Source organism: Ictidomys tridecemlineatus, chromosome 10 (assembly GCF_052094955.1).
Source record: "Ictidomys tridecemlineatus isolate mIctTri1 chromosome 10, mIctTri1.hap1, whole genome shotgun sequence".
NCBI lineage: Eukaryota > Metazoa > Chordata > Mammalia > Rodentia > Sciuridae > Ictidomys > Ictidomys tridecemlineatus.
The window spans coordinates 140,338,051-140,352,462 of NC_135486.1; the positions used below are offsets into that span (position 1 = coordinate 140,338,051).

At 58.9% G+C, this 14,412-nt stretch overlaps 2 protein-coding genes across 28 annotated transcripts in view; both read left to right on the forward strand.

Annotated features, from left to right (window-relative positions):
* Rbfox1 (RNA binding fox-1 homolog 1) overlaps positions 1–14,412 on the forward strand; it is a 2,023,047-nt gene that overhangs the window by 695,922 nt on the left and 1,312,713 nt on the right. The gene's annotated exons all lie outside the window — the stretch shown is intronic.
* LOC144367585 (xylosyltransferase 1-like) overlaps positions 1–14,412 on the forward strand; it is a 118,155-nt gene that overhangs the window by 72,537 nt on the left and 31,206 nt on the right. The window lies entirely within an intron of this gene.

The following is a 14,412-nucleotide window of genomic DNA, read 5'->3' on the forward strand; positions in this document are numbered from 1 at the left end:
CTTTGTGAAGCGGCCGGGAGCTTCGGGTCTCAGCCATGTCCTGCTCACGTGGGGCCCGTGTCAGAAGCCGGGCTGATGGTTGTCCTCAGCTAATTAACAGCTGACCGCTGCTCAGATGAACTTAGATTTCACTGTCCACTCGTTCTCAATCAGGGTGATTTTGCCTGCCAGGGGGTTTACTTCACAAAAACACTTAGTGTTCTCTCGTTTGTATTCGAAGGCCACCCTCTCTTAAGGTCAGACGTCACCCAGCCTGCCGGCTCTGGCCAGGACCCCTGCATGCCCAGCGTATCTCTGTCGGCAGTGACCAAGACCCCATGAAGGAACCCAGGGTGCACAGAGTGTGATCTCCGTGTGCATTGAGGGTGGGTCTTGCTGAATAAAAACGAAAACCGCTGGTCAGAAGGGAGGATTTCGAGAGGATGCAGAGTTAAAAACAAACTAACCCAACAGGACCGAGCACTGGCCTGGCACGCACCGGACCCTGCGTCCACCCCGAGCACTGCAAAAATAAGAATTAAAATTTAAAAAGACAGCTACTTGGCTGGGCCCCGGGCGGCGCTGGGCAAGGCTCGGCTGCTGGAAGGGCCCTCTGAGCATGCTGGCACTGGGTCCGGGCCTCTTTCCGGGGCGGGCCGCGGCCTCTGCTGCCCAGGCTTCTTTCTGGGGAAGCTCAGCCCGGCTCCCGGGTCAGAGCGACCGCTGTCTCCGCGCCTCTCTTGCAGGGTTCGTTTAACCTTTTCCTTCGCAGAGAGTGCTCTTTGGATCATCAGGGAACTCCTGAGGAGTCTCCGGCCCAGCGTCTGCGGAGTGGAGGGACAGGTCCCCTGGGCCCTGCAGCTGGGTGTGAGCTGCTGCCTTCGGGGGCGGACGAGGCTGGTTTGGGGCCGGGCCAGGTCCTCTTGCCATGATTTTTTCCACCGGTTCTGATTTGCCAGGTCTCTAATTAGCCCTGGTGGGGGTGGAGGTGGCCGGCTAGACCTTGGCCCGGGCAGAGGCTCAGCGCGCTGGGCAGGGCGGTGCGCGCGGGCGGGCGCTGGAGCCATCTCTGGGAGGCTTTGTGGTCTCAGGGCCACCGGCTCCTCTCTGGTCGGTGTGACTCAGGCCAAATGACGTGATGCAACATTCTACAAATAGCCGGCAAGTTCCCCTAAGCACCGCCACATGCCTCATGCCTCGTCTCAAAAAATACATCTGCCGAGGTCACCATGCCTGCGTGCTGGGCGGCGTGGGCCTGGCTTGGGACGTTGCCGGTTCGAGTTCAGCCTTGAACTCGCCACGCCCGCCGTCACGGCGCCTGTCATTCAGGAGGACACTCACCAGTCCACGGCGGCCTCGAGGTGGCAACTGGGCGTGCTCCGTGTTCATATGACTCCGGGTGTCCCACCATCGGCCCCAAAGTGCAGACCAGAAGCCCAGGCCCGACGGGCTCCGGGGACCTGCTCCGCCGGTGGCCAACGGCGGAGGACTTGAACCTCGTGGCCGGCCGTTTAGCTTTCATTTATCAGGAAGGGACCTAGAGACAGATGCTGGGCCAGGAGAAAACCGAGACCAAGTCTCCTTTTACAAGTTGTAGTCGGTGGCAGAGCGCAGACACCCACCGCCCGGTGACGGATGAACCCGGTCTTCTGTGGTGACAGCAAGGCGCAGGCCCGGTTCTCCTCCGGCCCTGGCTCCGCGTGGGTCTAGGTTCCATGTAGACTGCAGACCTCAGACAGGGACCGCTGTGAATTTGATCAGACTTGGGTACAGAACAGAGATGGTAGGAATCCGGCCCCGGGCTGCAGGTAGAGGTAGATCAGGGCTGGGGCAGACGAGACGCAGGCCGAGGTACCGAAGGGGGGGTTAGCGTTGATGCAGGCGTAGATTTATGTCTACAGACGTAGGACACGTCACGTATGTGGCCCAGGGATCAGACATGGGTACCCACACAGGCTCCACGCAAACATGGTCACTCCAGCCACAGGGGATGTGTGACTGAGAAGCCGTGGCACAAGGGCTGGACGGCTCTGTCCACATGGTTCCAGCTGAGGCTGAGGCTGCAGCTCGGCCAGCAGAGCCCTGTCAGAGGCCCGAGAAGGAGCCCTGTCCCCTCCGAGCGCCCCCACTGACCAACGGGCACCGACAGAGGCCAGGGCACTGCAGCTGGGCCACAGGGCGCTGCCTCTGGATTGGCCCCGACGGCCAGCGTGGGAAGGCGCCCCTGACAGGTGGCAGAAACGTCCCACACACTGGGGTCTGGAGGTTCGGGGGCAGGGCTGTGTCCACTGGGAGCTCAGAAGAGAATGTTCCTGTGCGCGGATGTCCGGGCCTGTGCCAGGGCAGACGGGTTCGGTGCCCAGGACAATTCGGTCAAGAAAAATCCTTTTCACATAAAAGGGCCGCACAGAGCAGGTCCAGGTGGATGAGGGCCATACAGGGCCACAGGTGGGCCCCCAGCCTGCGGGGCCAGGGACCTTGGGTGCCGCTGGCCGTGCCGTTGACTGTGTGCTCGCTGAGCCTGGGGCTTTGCTGAGGCTTTGTGTGCGTGACTTGGTCTAATGGTGACAGCGGCTTCTGCAGGGTCACCCCTGTCACCTCCCCTCCAGGTGCTGCTGGTCCCCTCTGGGGCTGGCCCTGCTGCTCAGCAGATCCTGAGTCCCTTAGAGAGTCACTTTGCTCAGTCTCCTGGGTGGCCCCTTAGGACCCCTAGGGCAAGGCACCTCTTTCCTTGGGGACCACAGAGGACGAGCAGGGACAGTGGCCCTGGGTTGTCATTCACTGACACCCCTCTGTCTGCCGGCCACGGGCTTACTCAGTGAGGGATGGGGCCCAGGACGTGGGGAAGGGGACAGGCCCTCAGTGTCCCCTGAGGCCCCGAGCAGGCGCCAGGCCCAGAAGGCAGGTGCTGGCTGCCGGCCACCAAGGACTTCCAGATGTTCTGTCCTGGTCTTTGTCACACCCCAGCATTCGAAGCTGGCTTCTCAGGATGCCACCACCTCGCCCCCGTGGCTTTGCCACCTGGGGGTGGGGAGGGAGTGGTCCGGGATCTCTCTGGGCCCACGTGGCCCTGCCCGCCGCTCTGCGCCTTTGGGAACAGGGACGTCTTATTAGTCACGACCCCTCCCGGCTCCTCCCGCGAATCCCAGCTCTTGTTTATCCACTGAAAGAAGAAGCCCCAGAGGGACACCGCGGTCAGCCGGGGCGCAGTGCCAGAGGGGCAGGGCCAGGTCAGCAGTGGGCCGAGGTCAGCAGTGCGGACCCGCTGTCCCTAGGAGGGGGACCCGGCCGCTCCACGGCCAGGAGGAGCCCCCAGCTGGGCCGGGCCTCGAGGGGCCTCTGGTGTCCAGGTCCTGCCCACTGTCCTCAGAGCCAGCCCAGCTGGGCCGCGGGACCCTCTTATCACGGGGCCTGGACCCAGAGCGAGGCCTTTGCCTCCCCCTGGCCTCCTGGGCCCGGGCCTGGACTCGGCTGGGCCTGAGGGTGGTTTTGGGGGGTGCAGGGCTGGGGGCTGTTGAGAAGCCACGCGGAGCCCCAGCAGGGCCAGCCCCTAGGGCACCTCAGCCCCTGTGCCTGGGCTCCTGGGCATCAAAGTCCCCCCGGCCTGCGGCCCGTGTCCGCTCCCAGCAGTCCTGCCTCTGGACTTCCCCTAGGTCCCCCAGCAGAGTGGACAGGGCACCCAGGGCCGCTGACCCTGGGCACTCTGGTCAGGATCATCCTTCATCGTGGGTCCGCGCCGGCTCCGTGGGGTGTCCAGCCACATCCCTGGCTGCCCCCTGGGCAGCAGTGCCCCACCCCCCAGTCGTGACAACTGAACGCGTCTCCGGACTTGGCCAAGTGTCCCCCGGGGCAAAACCACCCGAGGATGAGAGCCCCGGCTAAGCAGCGTGGTGGGCAGCCCTGGGGCAGCCCTGGGACGGCCGCGGGCCGTGAGGCTCGGGGGGCTCCGCGGGGCTCTGGGCGGGGGCCTGAGGCTGCTCTTTCCATTTAAAAAGCCAGTGACACTCCAGACCCCGCCTCACTCCTGGGGATCGAGACCCTGCACCCGGTCACCTTTCTGTGACAGGCCTGTGATGGTCCTGGAGCCCGGGCCTCTGAGGACGGCGGGGTGGACGTGAAGGGCTCTCAGACTCGCGTGGCCCGGCTGTCCCAGGAGGGCGTGGCGCCTGACGTGCGGGCACAGGCTGTGGCTGTGGGCTGCCGCGTCTGCTCCCGGGCTGTGAAAGGGGCTGTGTGCAGGGCCGCCTCCCAGACAAGGGCCCTGTGTGCCCTGCCGCCGGCCGTTGGGTGTTTACGCGCCAGGGAGCGGCCGGTGCCTCCGTCCTGTCCTCCCAGGGCGGCTGGGACGGGAAATGGGGTTTATTTTTATTTTAAAAGGTTTTTTGTTTTTTTTTAAACTCCCCCCCCTTGGGACCTGAGGTTCGTTGGGGACTCGGTTTTCATGGTTGCTACACAGTGTCACGGCGCCGTGGTTACAGGATCCGCGGCTGCTGCACTGGGTCAGTATTTGGGGAGCGTCTCCAAGGTGCGAGACACCACGACGCGGGTCCCACCCTGTGAGCTCGGTGCCGGCTGGCTGATGGGCGAGTACTGGGTGTTCTGTGTTAGGTCAGAGGGTGACAAGCACCTACACACCCAGGGAAGGGAGGGGGCATGGGCCCAGTCACGCGGGTCTGGCAGGGGCAGCCCTTTGGCTTCGGTGGGGACTTTTCCATGTGGCAGCATTTGAGCAGAGACCTGAAGAGTGTGGGTGGACGAGCTGGATGAACAGGGATCGAGGCCCGTGCAAAGGCCCTGAGGCAGGATGCACTTGGCCACTTCAGAGTAGGGAAGAGGGCATGGGGGGGGGGTCAGCTGATAAAACAAAGCCCCCGCGGAAGCCCAGGAGTGAAGGGCGAGTTCACGCAGCCCTCACTCCATTCTTCAGAGAGAACAGCTACGGACGGGTCTTGATTTCTCCTTCTAGATTTTTCCTTTGCATATCAACACGTGTGTTTGTGCACACAAGTGTGCGTGTGCATGCTCCTCGCAGTGGATGGACGCAGGGCCTGCGTCCTCAGGGTGGGGGACAGCACCTGGGATCGCGGCTCACGGGGCCTGTGCATTTGGAACGTTGCTACGCAGGACTGGCCCCTCGAGAGGTGTCCTCAATTCTGCCAAAGCCTCTGTGACTTCCTGGGTCCCCCTAGAAGCTGATTATCATCCTTCGTGATCTTTGACCAAGGGATTAAAACAGCGTCTTGCTGTTTTCATTTGCACTTGAGATACTTGTGGGTTTAAGCAGTTTTTTAAAAAAAAGTGTTTTTTGTTTTGTTTTGTTTTTGTTTTTGTTTTAATGAATTCCTTAACCCCTTTGTCCAGGGTTCCTCCGTGGAGGAAATGGACTGAGTGACGGTCCCCAAGGTCATGGCACACTTGCCCTGGGCCCTGCACTCCCCAGCTGAGTGCCCATGATCAACTCACTTGTCCTCCATGGAGACGACTGTCCAGCCTCCCCAAAACCCCAGCAGGGAGGCTCGCTCCTCAGATAATGAAAGAGAGGGACCTGCAGGACAGGGTTAAAGAAGCCCCCCTGGCCACGCAGAGAGGAGGCCGGGAGCTGGCCCTCGGGTGGAGGCAGACCCCGAGCCACCTGCCTCACGGTGGGCGGGTTTGGTGACAGCGGGATTCTCCTCTAGGGCTCCACCGACCGACCGTGCTGGGGTAGTTTGAAAGCAAGACACCAGTCGGCTCCTGGCTTTGGGGACTCAGGGGTCTGGGCACAGGCTGGGGGCTGGGCCTCGGCCTGGGGCACATTCTGTGACATGCCCAAGGCCATACCAGAAAACAGTGTTCCCTCTTTCCATACTGGTCACTGGTCACTCCTGACCAAGTGCCCAGCTGAGCTGCAGAACTGAATCTGAGTTGCTGACTACAGAGATGTTAACTGATAGAACCGTGGGCTGGACCGGACGAGGGTGGTGCGTGAGGAATGGACACGGGGTGGCTGGACGGAAGAGTGGGTGGATGGATGGATGATGGGTGGGTGATGGATGGATGATGAGTGGATGGGTACATGGATGGATGATGGATGATGGATGGATGGATGATGGATGAGTGAGTGGATGGATAGATGGATAGGTAGATGGATGGGTGGGTGGATGGATGGATGGATGAGAGATGAAGGGAAAGAAGAAATGTTAAATAGTCTCATTTCATTTTTAAAGAATACCCCTCCTGTGACCTCCCGCTTGTTTAGGTGCTAGGTTTGGAAGCTGAGGGACCTGGTGCCTTCCTCCCCTGAGCTCCCAGGACAGAGAGGGACATGGTCCTGTTCTCTGTCATGGAAGCCTCTGGTGTCTAGTGAAACCTGTGCCTCTCGTCTCTGAAGAAGGGTTCAAAATGCAAAAGATCCATGATGCAGAGGAAAGCAGTGATATCAAAGTACAGCTCCCGAAACGTATTTTAAAATATCCAATTTGCGCCGTAAGAATGCATTCGCTTCTTTATCGACCCATTAGTTAACCAGATCTGGCAGCAGGTCTGGCAGCGACTGTAGCTGGGAGTGATATTTGGAGACGTCTGCTCCCCAAGCAACGGGACCCGCGATATCTGCGGTTTCCGTCAGCGTCCAAGTCTCGGGCGTCACCGACCCACACGTCTGTCGCCTACATTCGGGCTTGAAGGGCTGGCTAAGTTCTAGTTGGAATCAGCGAATCTGACCTTGAGGACCCTCGAGTCCACGGACCCCAGGACATTGACCCCTGGGCTAGACGGACAGACAGACCATCCCGAGGTGCTCACGGCAAGGAACGTCCTCACGGCGGAACGGTGGGCAGGGTCAGCGTGTAAGTGGCTTGTCCCCCGGTCTCTCTTCCTGACTGTCTTTTGTAGCTGAATTTGTTGTGAGATGAACGGACTGTGACGTCTGTAAAGTGTCGTCAGGTCTGTGGTTGAACCCAGAGCAGTGCCGAGCTGGCTCGGAAGGCTTCCTGGAAGAGCTCTCGCTCACGCCATGTCCTAACGGGCGTTAGCCAGGAGCAGACAGGACAAGGGGACACGGAAAGCCATCCCCAGCCAAGAGAACTGAGGAGAAATCATGAATTCTCCCAGGGGACTGCAAACTGAAAACACGGTCACTAATGGATTTTACAGTGATTGGAACAAGGGTCGGTGGGCAGTGGGGGCTGATGGCGTCCGGCAGAGACCCAGATATTGAAGACCACGTCAAGGGCTGGAGATTTATCCTGTGGGCAATAGGGAGCCACTGAAGGTGTTTGAGCAGGAGAGCTGCGTGGTGCAAGACTGGTCTGAGAAAGTCGCTCTGGTTACTGCGCGCAGAGTGCATTGGAGAGGGGAGTCTGTCCGGAGACTGAGAGTAGAAAGAGGACGTCCAACCCAGAAGGGCTGTGATGAAGACCTGAACTGGACGCTGGGGAGGGAGAGAAGGGACCCATTAAGATGCAGAAAGAACAGACAGCAATTTGGCAGGAGCGAGAACTGGCCCAGGACAAAGTGAGACAGGAAAGGAGTAAACAAAGGACAAGTGTGTCCTGGAAAAGAAGAATCTGGGTGCTAGGGATGAGCTCAGGGGCCCTGTACCCCGAGGTTACACCCCCTGCCCTTCTTATTTATCTAATTTTTTGAGACCCGGTCTTGCTAAGTTGAGGCTGACCTCCAACTTGCGATCCTCCTGCCTCAGCCTCCCAAGTTGCTGGGATAACAGGTTTGCAGCTCTGCACCCGGCACACGGAGGGACCTTCAGGAGCCTCCCACAGCTGCTTCCCCAGAAGCCCAAGCCTTCAGTGGCTTCCCTGAACCGGGCGACGTGGACTCCCACACCTAGGACCTTGGGTGCGTGTCATGCTGCCGGTTCAGTGACAGATTCTCAGGAAGTCCCCGTGACGAGCCACTTTTCAGGCCTCTGCTTCCCAGCCGTGAGCAGAGTTTCAAGGAGCAGGAATGAAACCGCTTTTTGAAAGGAAAGCCGGCCTTTTGCAGGGATCTCTGTGCCTTCCTGGGGATGAGGATCGATTTGTCCCCAGCTGCAGCGGATGTCACAGATGACCTTCCAAAAAGCAGCGACAGAGAGTATCCAACAAACACCCCACCGCAGGACACCGGCTTCCGCTTCCAAGGGCCTTTGAATGAGCACCATCCCTGCGTGGCCTGGCGGAGGGCTCCTGGCCGGGTGACCATGGAATGTCCCAAGGATGACTCTGGGAGGCGGTGGCTGGTCAGTCTGGACATGAACCCGAGGTCCAGTTACCCAGAGGCCAGTGGCCGTTGCAGGACGCCTTCGTGGGGGCTCCCCAGCAAGCCCCCCAGGCTGACCGAGCCGTCCTTCCTTCCGCAGGAGACAGCATGAGGGGTGGACAGTCAGAGCCGCAGCCCTTCACCGTCTCTGGTGCCCACAGCCCAGGGAGGGGCAGGCCTCACACGTGAGGGCCCCACGGGGTGCTGCTCGGGCGCAGAGTGGACAGGAGGGGTGGCGGGAGCAGGCTGTGGAACCAGAGGTCACCCTGTTGCCGCGAGGGGACGTGACCTCTTGTTGGAATAGCTCCGGGGCCCCCAGGGACTAGAGCCAGCACCTTGGGACAGGCAGGGCCTGGCGAGGGACCGTGACCCCAGGAGGCTCAGTGGACAGAGGGGCTGACGTTGAGGCCGCCTGAGGCCGTCTCGGTCTCCCCAGGTGTCCAGGAAGCACACACCAGGATGGCCGGCCTCCGCTGTGGTGTGGTGGGAAGGTGGACGGCGGAACCATCTTCTCTGGGTCTGAATCCTGGCGGTGCTACCTATTATCAGCCCACCTTGAGCCCTCAGTGTGCCCAGCAGCAGAAGGGACATGGCTGTGTGTGGGTCGGCCCGTCCTCCCGGGTACGGGTGCAGAACACACATGTTTCTCCTTCCCGGAGGCTGGAATGATCCCCGTTCTTTAAACAACCAGGACATCACCACAAGCAAATGAGAACCAGGCTCCGATGGGAAACAGCTGTGTCGGCCGCGGTCCTGGAGCCAAAGGCCCCATCTGGCCCCGCGGACCGCCCCCCCTCCCCCGCCCGCGCGAGGGCTTGGCTCTGCCCCGCCGGAGGCCGACCTTGGCTCATTCGGATTCGAGGCCAAGGGACTGGGCTCTTGCCTTAGGTCATGCTAAGGGGACACAGCCTCCGCCCTGGCCCTGACGTCCTTGGCCCTCAGCGTGCCGCGGGCAGCTGCTGGGGAGGAGGACGCTCTCGGGGACCCCATCTGCTGCAGCTGAGTCACGGCCCCTCTCTGGTCCTGGGCCATCGCCCTCTTGGCTGCAGAGCTGGCCTCTGCACAGAGCCCTGGAGCCGAGGACACTCAGAGGGGACCTCGGAGAGCTGCCACCTGCTGTCCCCCGGGACTGGCAGGGACCTGATGGGTTCCAGCGCCCCTCTGTGTCCAGCGTCTGAAGGCCCTGCCTCCCACACACGTGCGCCACTTTGTCTCAGGGCACAGCCTATCCCAGCCACCCACGGGAGAGGGTCCCCGAGTCCTCTAGTGCCCCAGGCCACCTCCTCTGTGAGGCGGGAATTCCCTGTCCCTGGCTCGTCCCCCAAACCCACCCTCATAGGGACATTCTCCGTGGAAAAGCCCAGCCCCGGCCCCTCGTGGGATCCTGGGTCGCAGCTGTGACTCGGTGACGTGGGTGGGGGATGTGGTTCTGGAGTCGGGCCACCAGCCTACAGCGTCGCGTCACCCGGGGCCTGGATCCGCGGGTCCCTCGGCCCCTTATGGGGGACAAGTGTGGGGCGGAGAGGCTCCCCAGCCCCGGGAGCCCAGCCCAGCCCTCGGCGGTCGGCGGTCCTCGGGTTTGTTCGCAAGTTCGTGAATGAACAAGCCGCCCTGCACGTGGGCGTGTCAGCGGAGGTCCCGCCTGGTGGAGCGCGTGTGGCCACGCCTGTCATGGACAGCGGTGACCTTGCACTGAGCACTCTGGACGTGTTGTCCCCGGATTCTCGAGACCCCGTCGGCTCACTCCGAGGATGGAGAAGGGACACACTCGGGCACAAGCGAGGCCCCACAGGAGGGTCCTCAACCTGATGAGGCAGAACTTTCTAGAACCCGTCCTTATGAGGACTATTTCAGAAAGGAGGAGACCCGGGGGAGTGATCAGGTGCCTTAGCGGGGGACCCTCACCCTGTCAGTCTCCCCGCCGGGCAGTGGTGCCCACCAGGCCACGTGCCCCCCCCTGCGTCCGTGTGTCTGGATTGCAGACTCTGTGTGTCCGTCTTTCTCCTGAGCAGGGCTTGCTTTGCAGAGTGCGCCCTCCGGCTCCAGCTATGACATGGACTTCCCCGCCCTGTTTCCTTACTGGTGCAGAAGGTACGGGTGTCTGTCACTGGTCCCATGGGCCAGGAGAAGGGGACGGTGTGGGGCTGTGGGAAGACATGGGCAGACGGTCGGGGACAGCCCCCGAAGAACCTGGCAGAGGGCGGAAGGTGGCGGCTCTGATGGGTTCTCTCCCGTGTCTTCTGTTGGAGGCCCACAGCCCGAGGGCCGAGGGGCTGCTTTATATTATAAAGGAGGGACTCAGTCCCGGGGTCCGGAGTGGCAGATCCAGGACTTGAATCCCGCTCCGGCCCTGCCGGGGGCCACGTTCTCCCTTCTAGACCTGCAGGGGTGAAGCCAGGCCCGGTTTGTACCCGGAGCGTCTCAGCCTCGCGGCCATCCCATCTGGACCTCTGTCTCTGGCTGGCGCGAGCTCCGGGGCAGGCCGTGGAGGTGGACAGCACGTGGCCGGCCGAGCTGAGGGTCTTTACTCTCTGACCGTTTACCCAAAAAGTGGGCCAGTCGCTGTGCCTGCCATCCTGTGGGGCCCGTGATGAGAATCACTAAACAGGTAAATAGGGAGGCCACAATGAGGCCACAGCCACCCGAGGGCTCGCCAGTCTGTCTCCTGGGACTCTTTTTCAGTCACGTCACCCATTTCCCCTCCTTCTTTTTTTTTGGGGGGGGGAGGCGGACTGTGGGTTGAACTCAAGGGCCCTCGGCCACGGAGCCACACCCCAGCCCTGGGTGGCATTTTATTTAGACACAGGGTCTCGCTGAGCTGCTTAGGGCCTCGCTAAGTTGCTGAGGCTGCCTTTGAACTTGCGATCCTCCAGCCTCAGCCTCCCGAGCGGCTGGGATGACAGGCGTGTGCCACCGCGCCCGTCTCCATTTCCCTAACTTCCGAGACAGAACATGCCGGGGTATGTCCCTTTCCCTGAAGAACCTGGCCACCCTCTCCAGCTCCGGGCTTTGGATTCGACTCAGGCCATCCAAAATGCCGTCGCTCTTCCGCGGTGACCCCGAGGTCCTTTATTCCAGCACTTTCCCCTGCTGCTGGGTCCTGGCCCACTGTGATGTCTCGCCCCCTTCTAAGCGCCCGGCTGTGGCCATCCGCGGGCCCCGCCTCTCCACCCAGGAGATGCTCAGACTCCATAGACCTGCACACAGGCAGCCAGCTCTGGCGGGCGGGGACCCCAGGCACCTGCACAGCTCCACCGTCCAAGGCCATTCTGTGCGGCTGACTCCGTGGAAAGGAGGTCACACTGTGCGTCTGTCACACTGTGTGTCTGTGTGCCTCCCCTCCTGCAGTTCACAGGCAGAGGGTGGACCGAGCGTCCCTCACCACGACAGCCCTGTGGTCCCAGGGCAACCAGCGGGAGCTGGATGCAGATAATGAAGGAACCTGGATCCTCACGCTGGGCCGATACCCGATCTGATCCCCTGGTTTACGCTTCCTGGACCCGAGCGGACGGCTGGTCACTTGAATCTTGACCGCAGATGTTGGCGGAGGCGAGGTCTGCCGGCTGAGTCTGGCTCCAGGGGTGGAATTTCAGACGGGAGAAAGCAGCCTTGGCGTGCGAAGTCCCAGCGCCACTCCGCAGTCAGAGGCGGGTTTTTAAAACAGAAGCTGATGGCAAACGTGCACCAACAGGCATCCGTTTTAATAGTCGGACCCAAGCAGAGTTCGTGTGTGTGCCCGTGTGACAGTTTTCATCTAATTTGCGAGTTATCCTAATTGCAACGTGCATGCTTGGCTTTCCAAACAACGTTTTCCCCTAAAAGTTTAAAATATCTAGTGGACAGGTAATGACCGAATGGATTCAAGGCGAATCAGGTGACAATCTCATTAAAGTTCAGTGAGTGACGGTGACCACCGCCAAGGCCAACTTCACGCCCACGTCCACCGCCACCTGGGTCAGTGTTAGATCCCGCTGCCTTCACCTGATCCCTGCAAGTGTCACACCCACGTTTGTTGTGGCTGCTGCTGCCGTTGTGGTTGCTGCCTTGGGGACAGTGGCCCTGCAGCCTCACGGGTCCCTCCCCTTTGGCATTGCAAAACCCCAAACCAAACACCAGCCCAACCAACCTCCTTTGTTTTAAAGGTGAGAGAAGTGTGGCCAGCAGGAGGTGACTTACCCAAGGTCACGGGAGGATGTGTGGAGCCAGGCTTTGGCCACTTGGTCCAAAGTTCCAGTTGCCCAAGATGAGTGAGTCCTAGAGAATTGTAGGGTGACGCGTGGCACCCTCGGCTAGCGACACTGTCCTGGGCACTTAAAAATGGGTTAAAAAGGGTGGTTCTCAGGCTCGCTGGTGTTACCACCAAAAATAAAGTGGAACCAACAAGGGAGCTTTGGAAGGTGACGGACAGGTCCCTGCCTGTGTCCGACTCCCAAGTGCCTCTGGTAAACCCGTGAGGATTTCCTGTAGGTCGGCTGCACCTTGATAAAGCAGACCACGGGATCATGGGTGCAGATTCAGGTAACTCCAGGTCCATCCTGGTCACAGAGACAGGACTCATCCTTCCCTGGATCCCATGGTCATCCATCCGTTGAAACCCATGAGTTTAAATCTGCCACTCCCCCCTCTCCCCCCGGCACAGAGGTCCGCAGAACAAGCACCCAGTTCTACTTGCAAGAGTCCAAAGTGGCTGCCATGGGACTTTCCGTATCCATGATCTAAACACCAGCATCCTGTGCTCTCCAAATGGCCCGCAACTTCTCTGCCTTGAAATATTCGAGTGGGATTCTTTACAGTCACAAAGCAGCACCTTCTCATGGTTGGAAATTTGGAAAATGACCAAGAAGGATTTAAAAAAAATCTTACATTTTTTGGGTATTTTTTTTCCAGCCTTTTCCACGCATGTGTATTTTTTTGCAATCAGCCTCAAACTCCCTTCATGTGAACCTTTTAGGTTCCATTTAATATGATATTAGAGTAAACCCTGAGATTGCTGTTTTCCTGAAATCAAAGAGCACTCTCTGTAAACCTCGCGTCCGTTGCCTGTATGAAATGCCGTCGTGGTTCTGCCTGCAACTCTATAATTTTTATTAAGCCACGCAGAAAATTACAAATAAATAATTACAACGAGGTGTGTAATTATGCCTAATTATAAATAACTATAAATCCTGTTATGATAAAGCATCTGACTCCTGTGCCTTCACAGAATACTCTTTTAAAATTAACATTCTCATTTTTGTGGGAGGAAAAAAATAATGGTGTTTTATAAAATAACTTGAAAGAAGAAGGAAAAAAAAAAAAAGGTTCGTAAAATCATTATCTTGAAATAAGCCTGGGTGCATTTCTTCCAGGTCTGTGTTTTCTACATTTGTAGGGATGTGGAAGCCGCCTTGTTTTTCACCCCACAACGTGCGGGGGGGGGGGGGGGGGGTTAAATAGAACGTAGGTGCTCGCTGACTCATGGTGAGGTTACGTCCTGAGACACCTGTTGTGAGTCAGAAATATCCTAAGTCAGAAACCTGTTTAATCCGCCTGACCTATTGAATGTCGCAGCTGAGCAACAGCGCCCTGGACAGCGCCTGCTGTTTACCCTGCGATCCTAGCTGGCCAGGAGCTACTGCCTGCAGAGAGCGAGAGGGAGGGAGAGAACCATCGGCCCAGAGCCCAGGAAAAGACCCCGATTCAAAATTCTGAGGACGATTTCTTCCAAATATGTGTCACTTTTGCACCATCAAAAAATCGAAAAAAAAAATTTAAATCCAACTGTTATAAGTCAGGGGCCAGGGGTAAGATGAATTTGATCAACTTGAGACCTGACGACTTAGGGGATCTGTTTTTGAAAGGCCTCCTCCGGCCACGTGTGGTGGTGCACGCCTGGCGTCCCAGTGACTTGGACTTGGGAGGCTGAGGCAGGAGGATTGCAAGTTCAAGGCCAGCCTCAGCAACTTAGCCAGGCCCTAAGCAACTTAATGAGACCCTGGCTCAAAATTTAAAAAAAAAAAAAATGGCTGGGGATGTGGCTCAGTGGTTAAGGCCCCTGGGTTCCAGCCCCAGTACCAAAAATAAATAAACACAATAATAATAATAATTTCACTTTCAGAAATGGAGGTTGAGCTTTTTAGAAAGCATTTGGGCATGGCACCTAAGCACCTGAGACTTTTTCTTGTTTTTTTTTTTCTTAATGCTTTGGGTTTGTTTTAC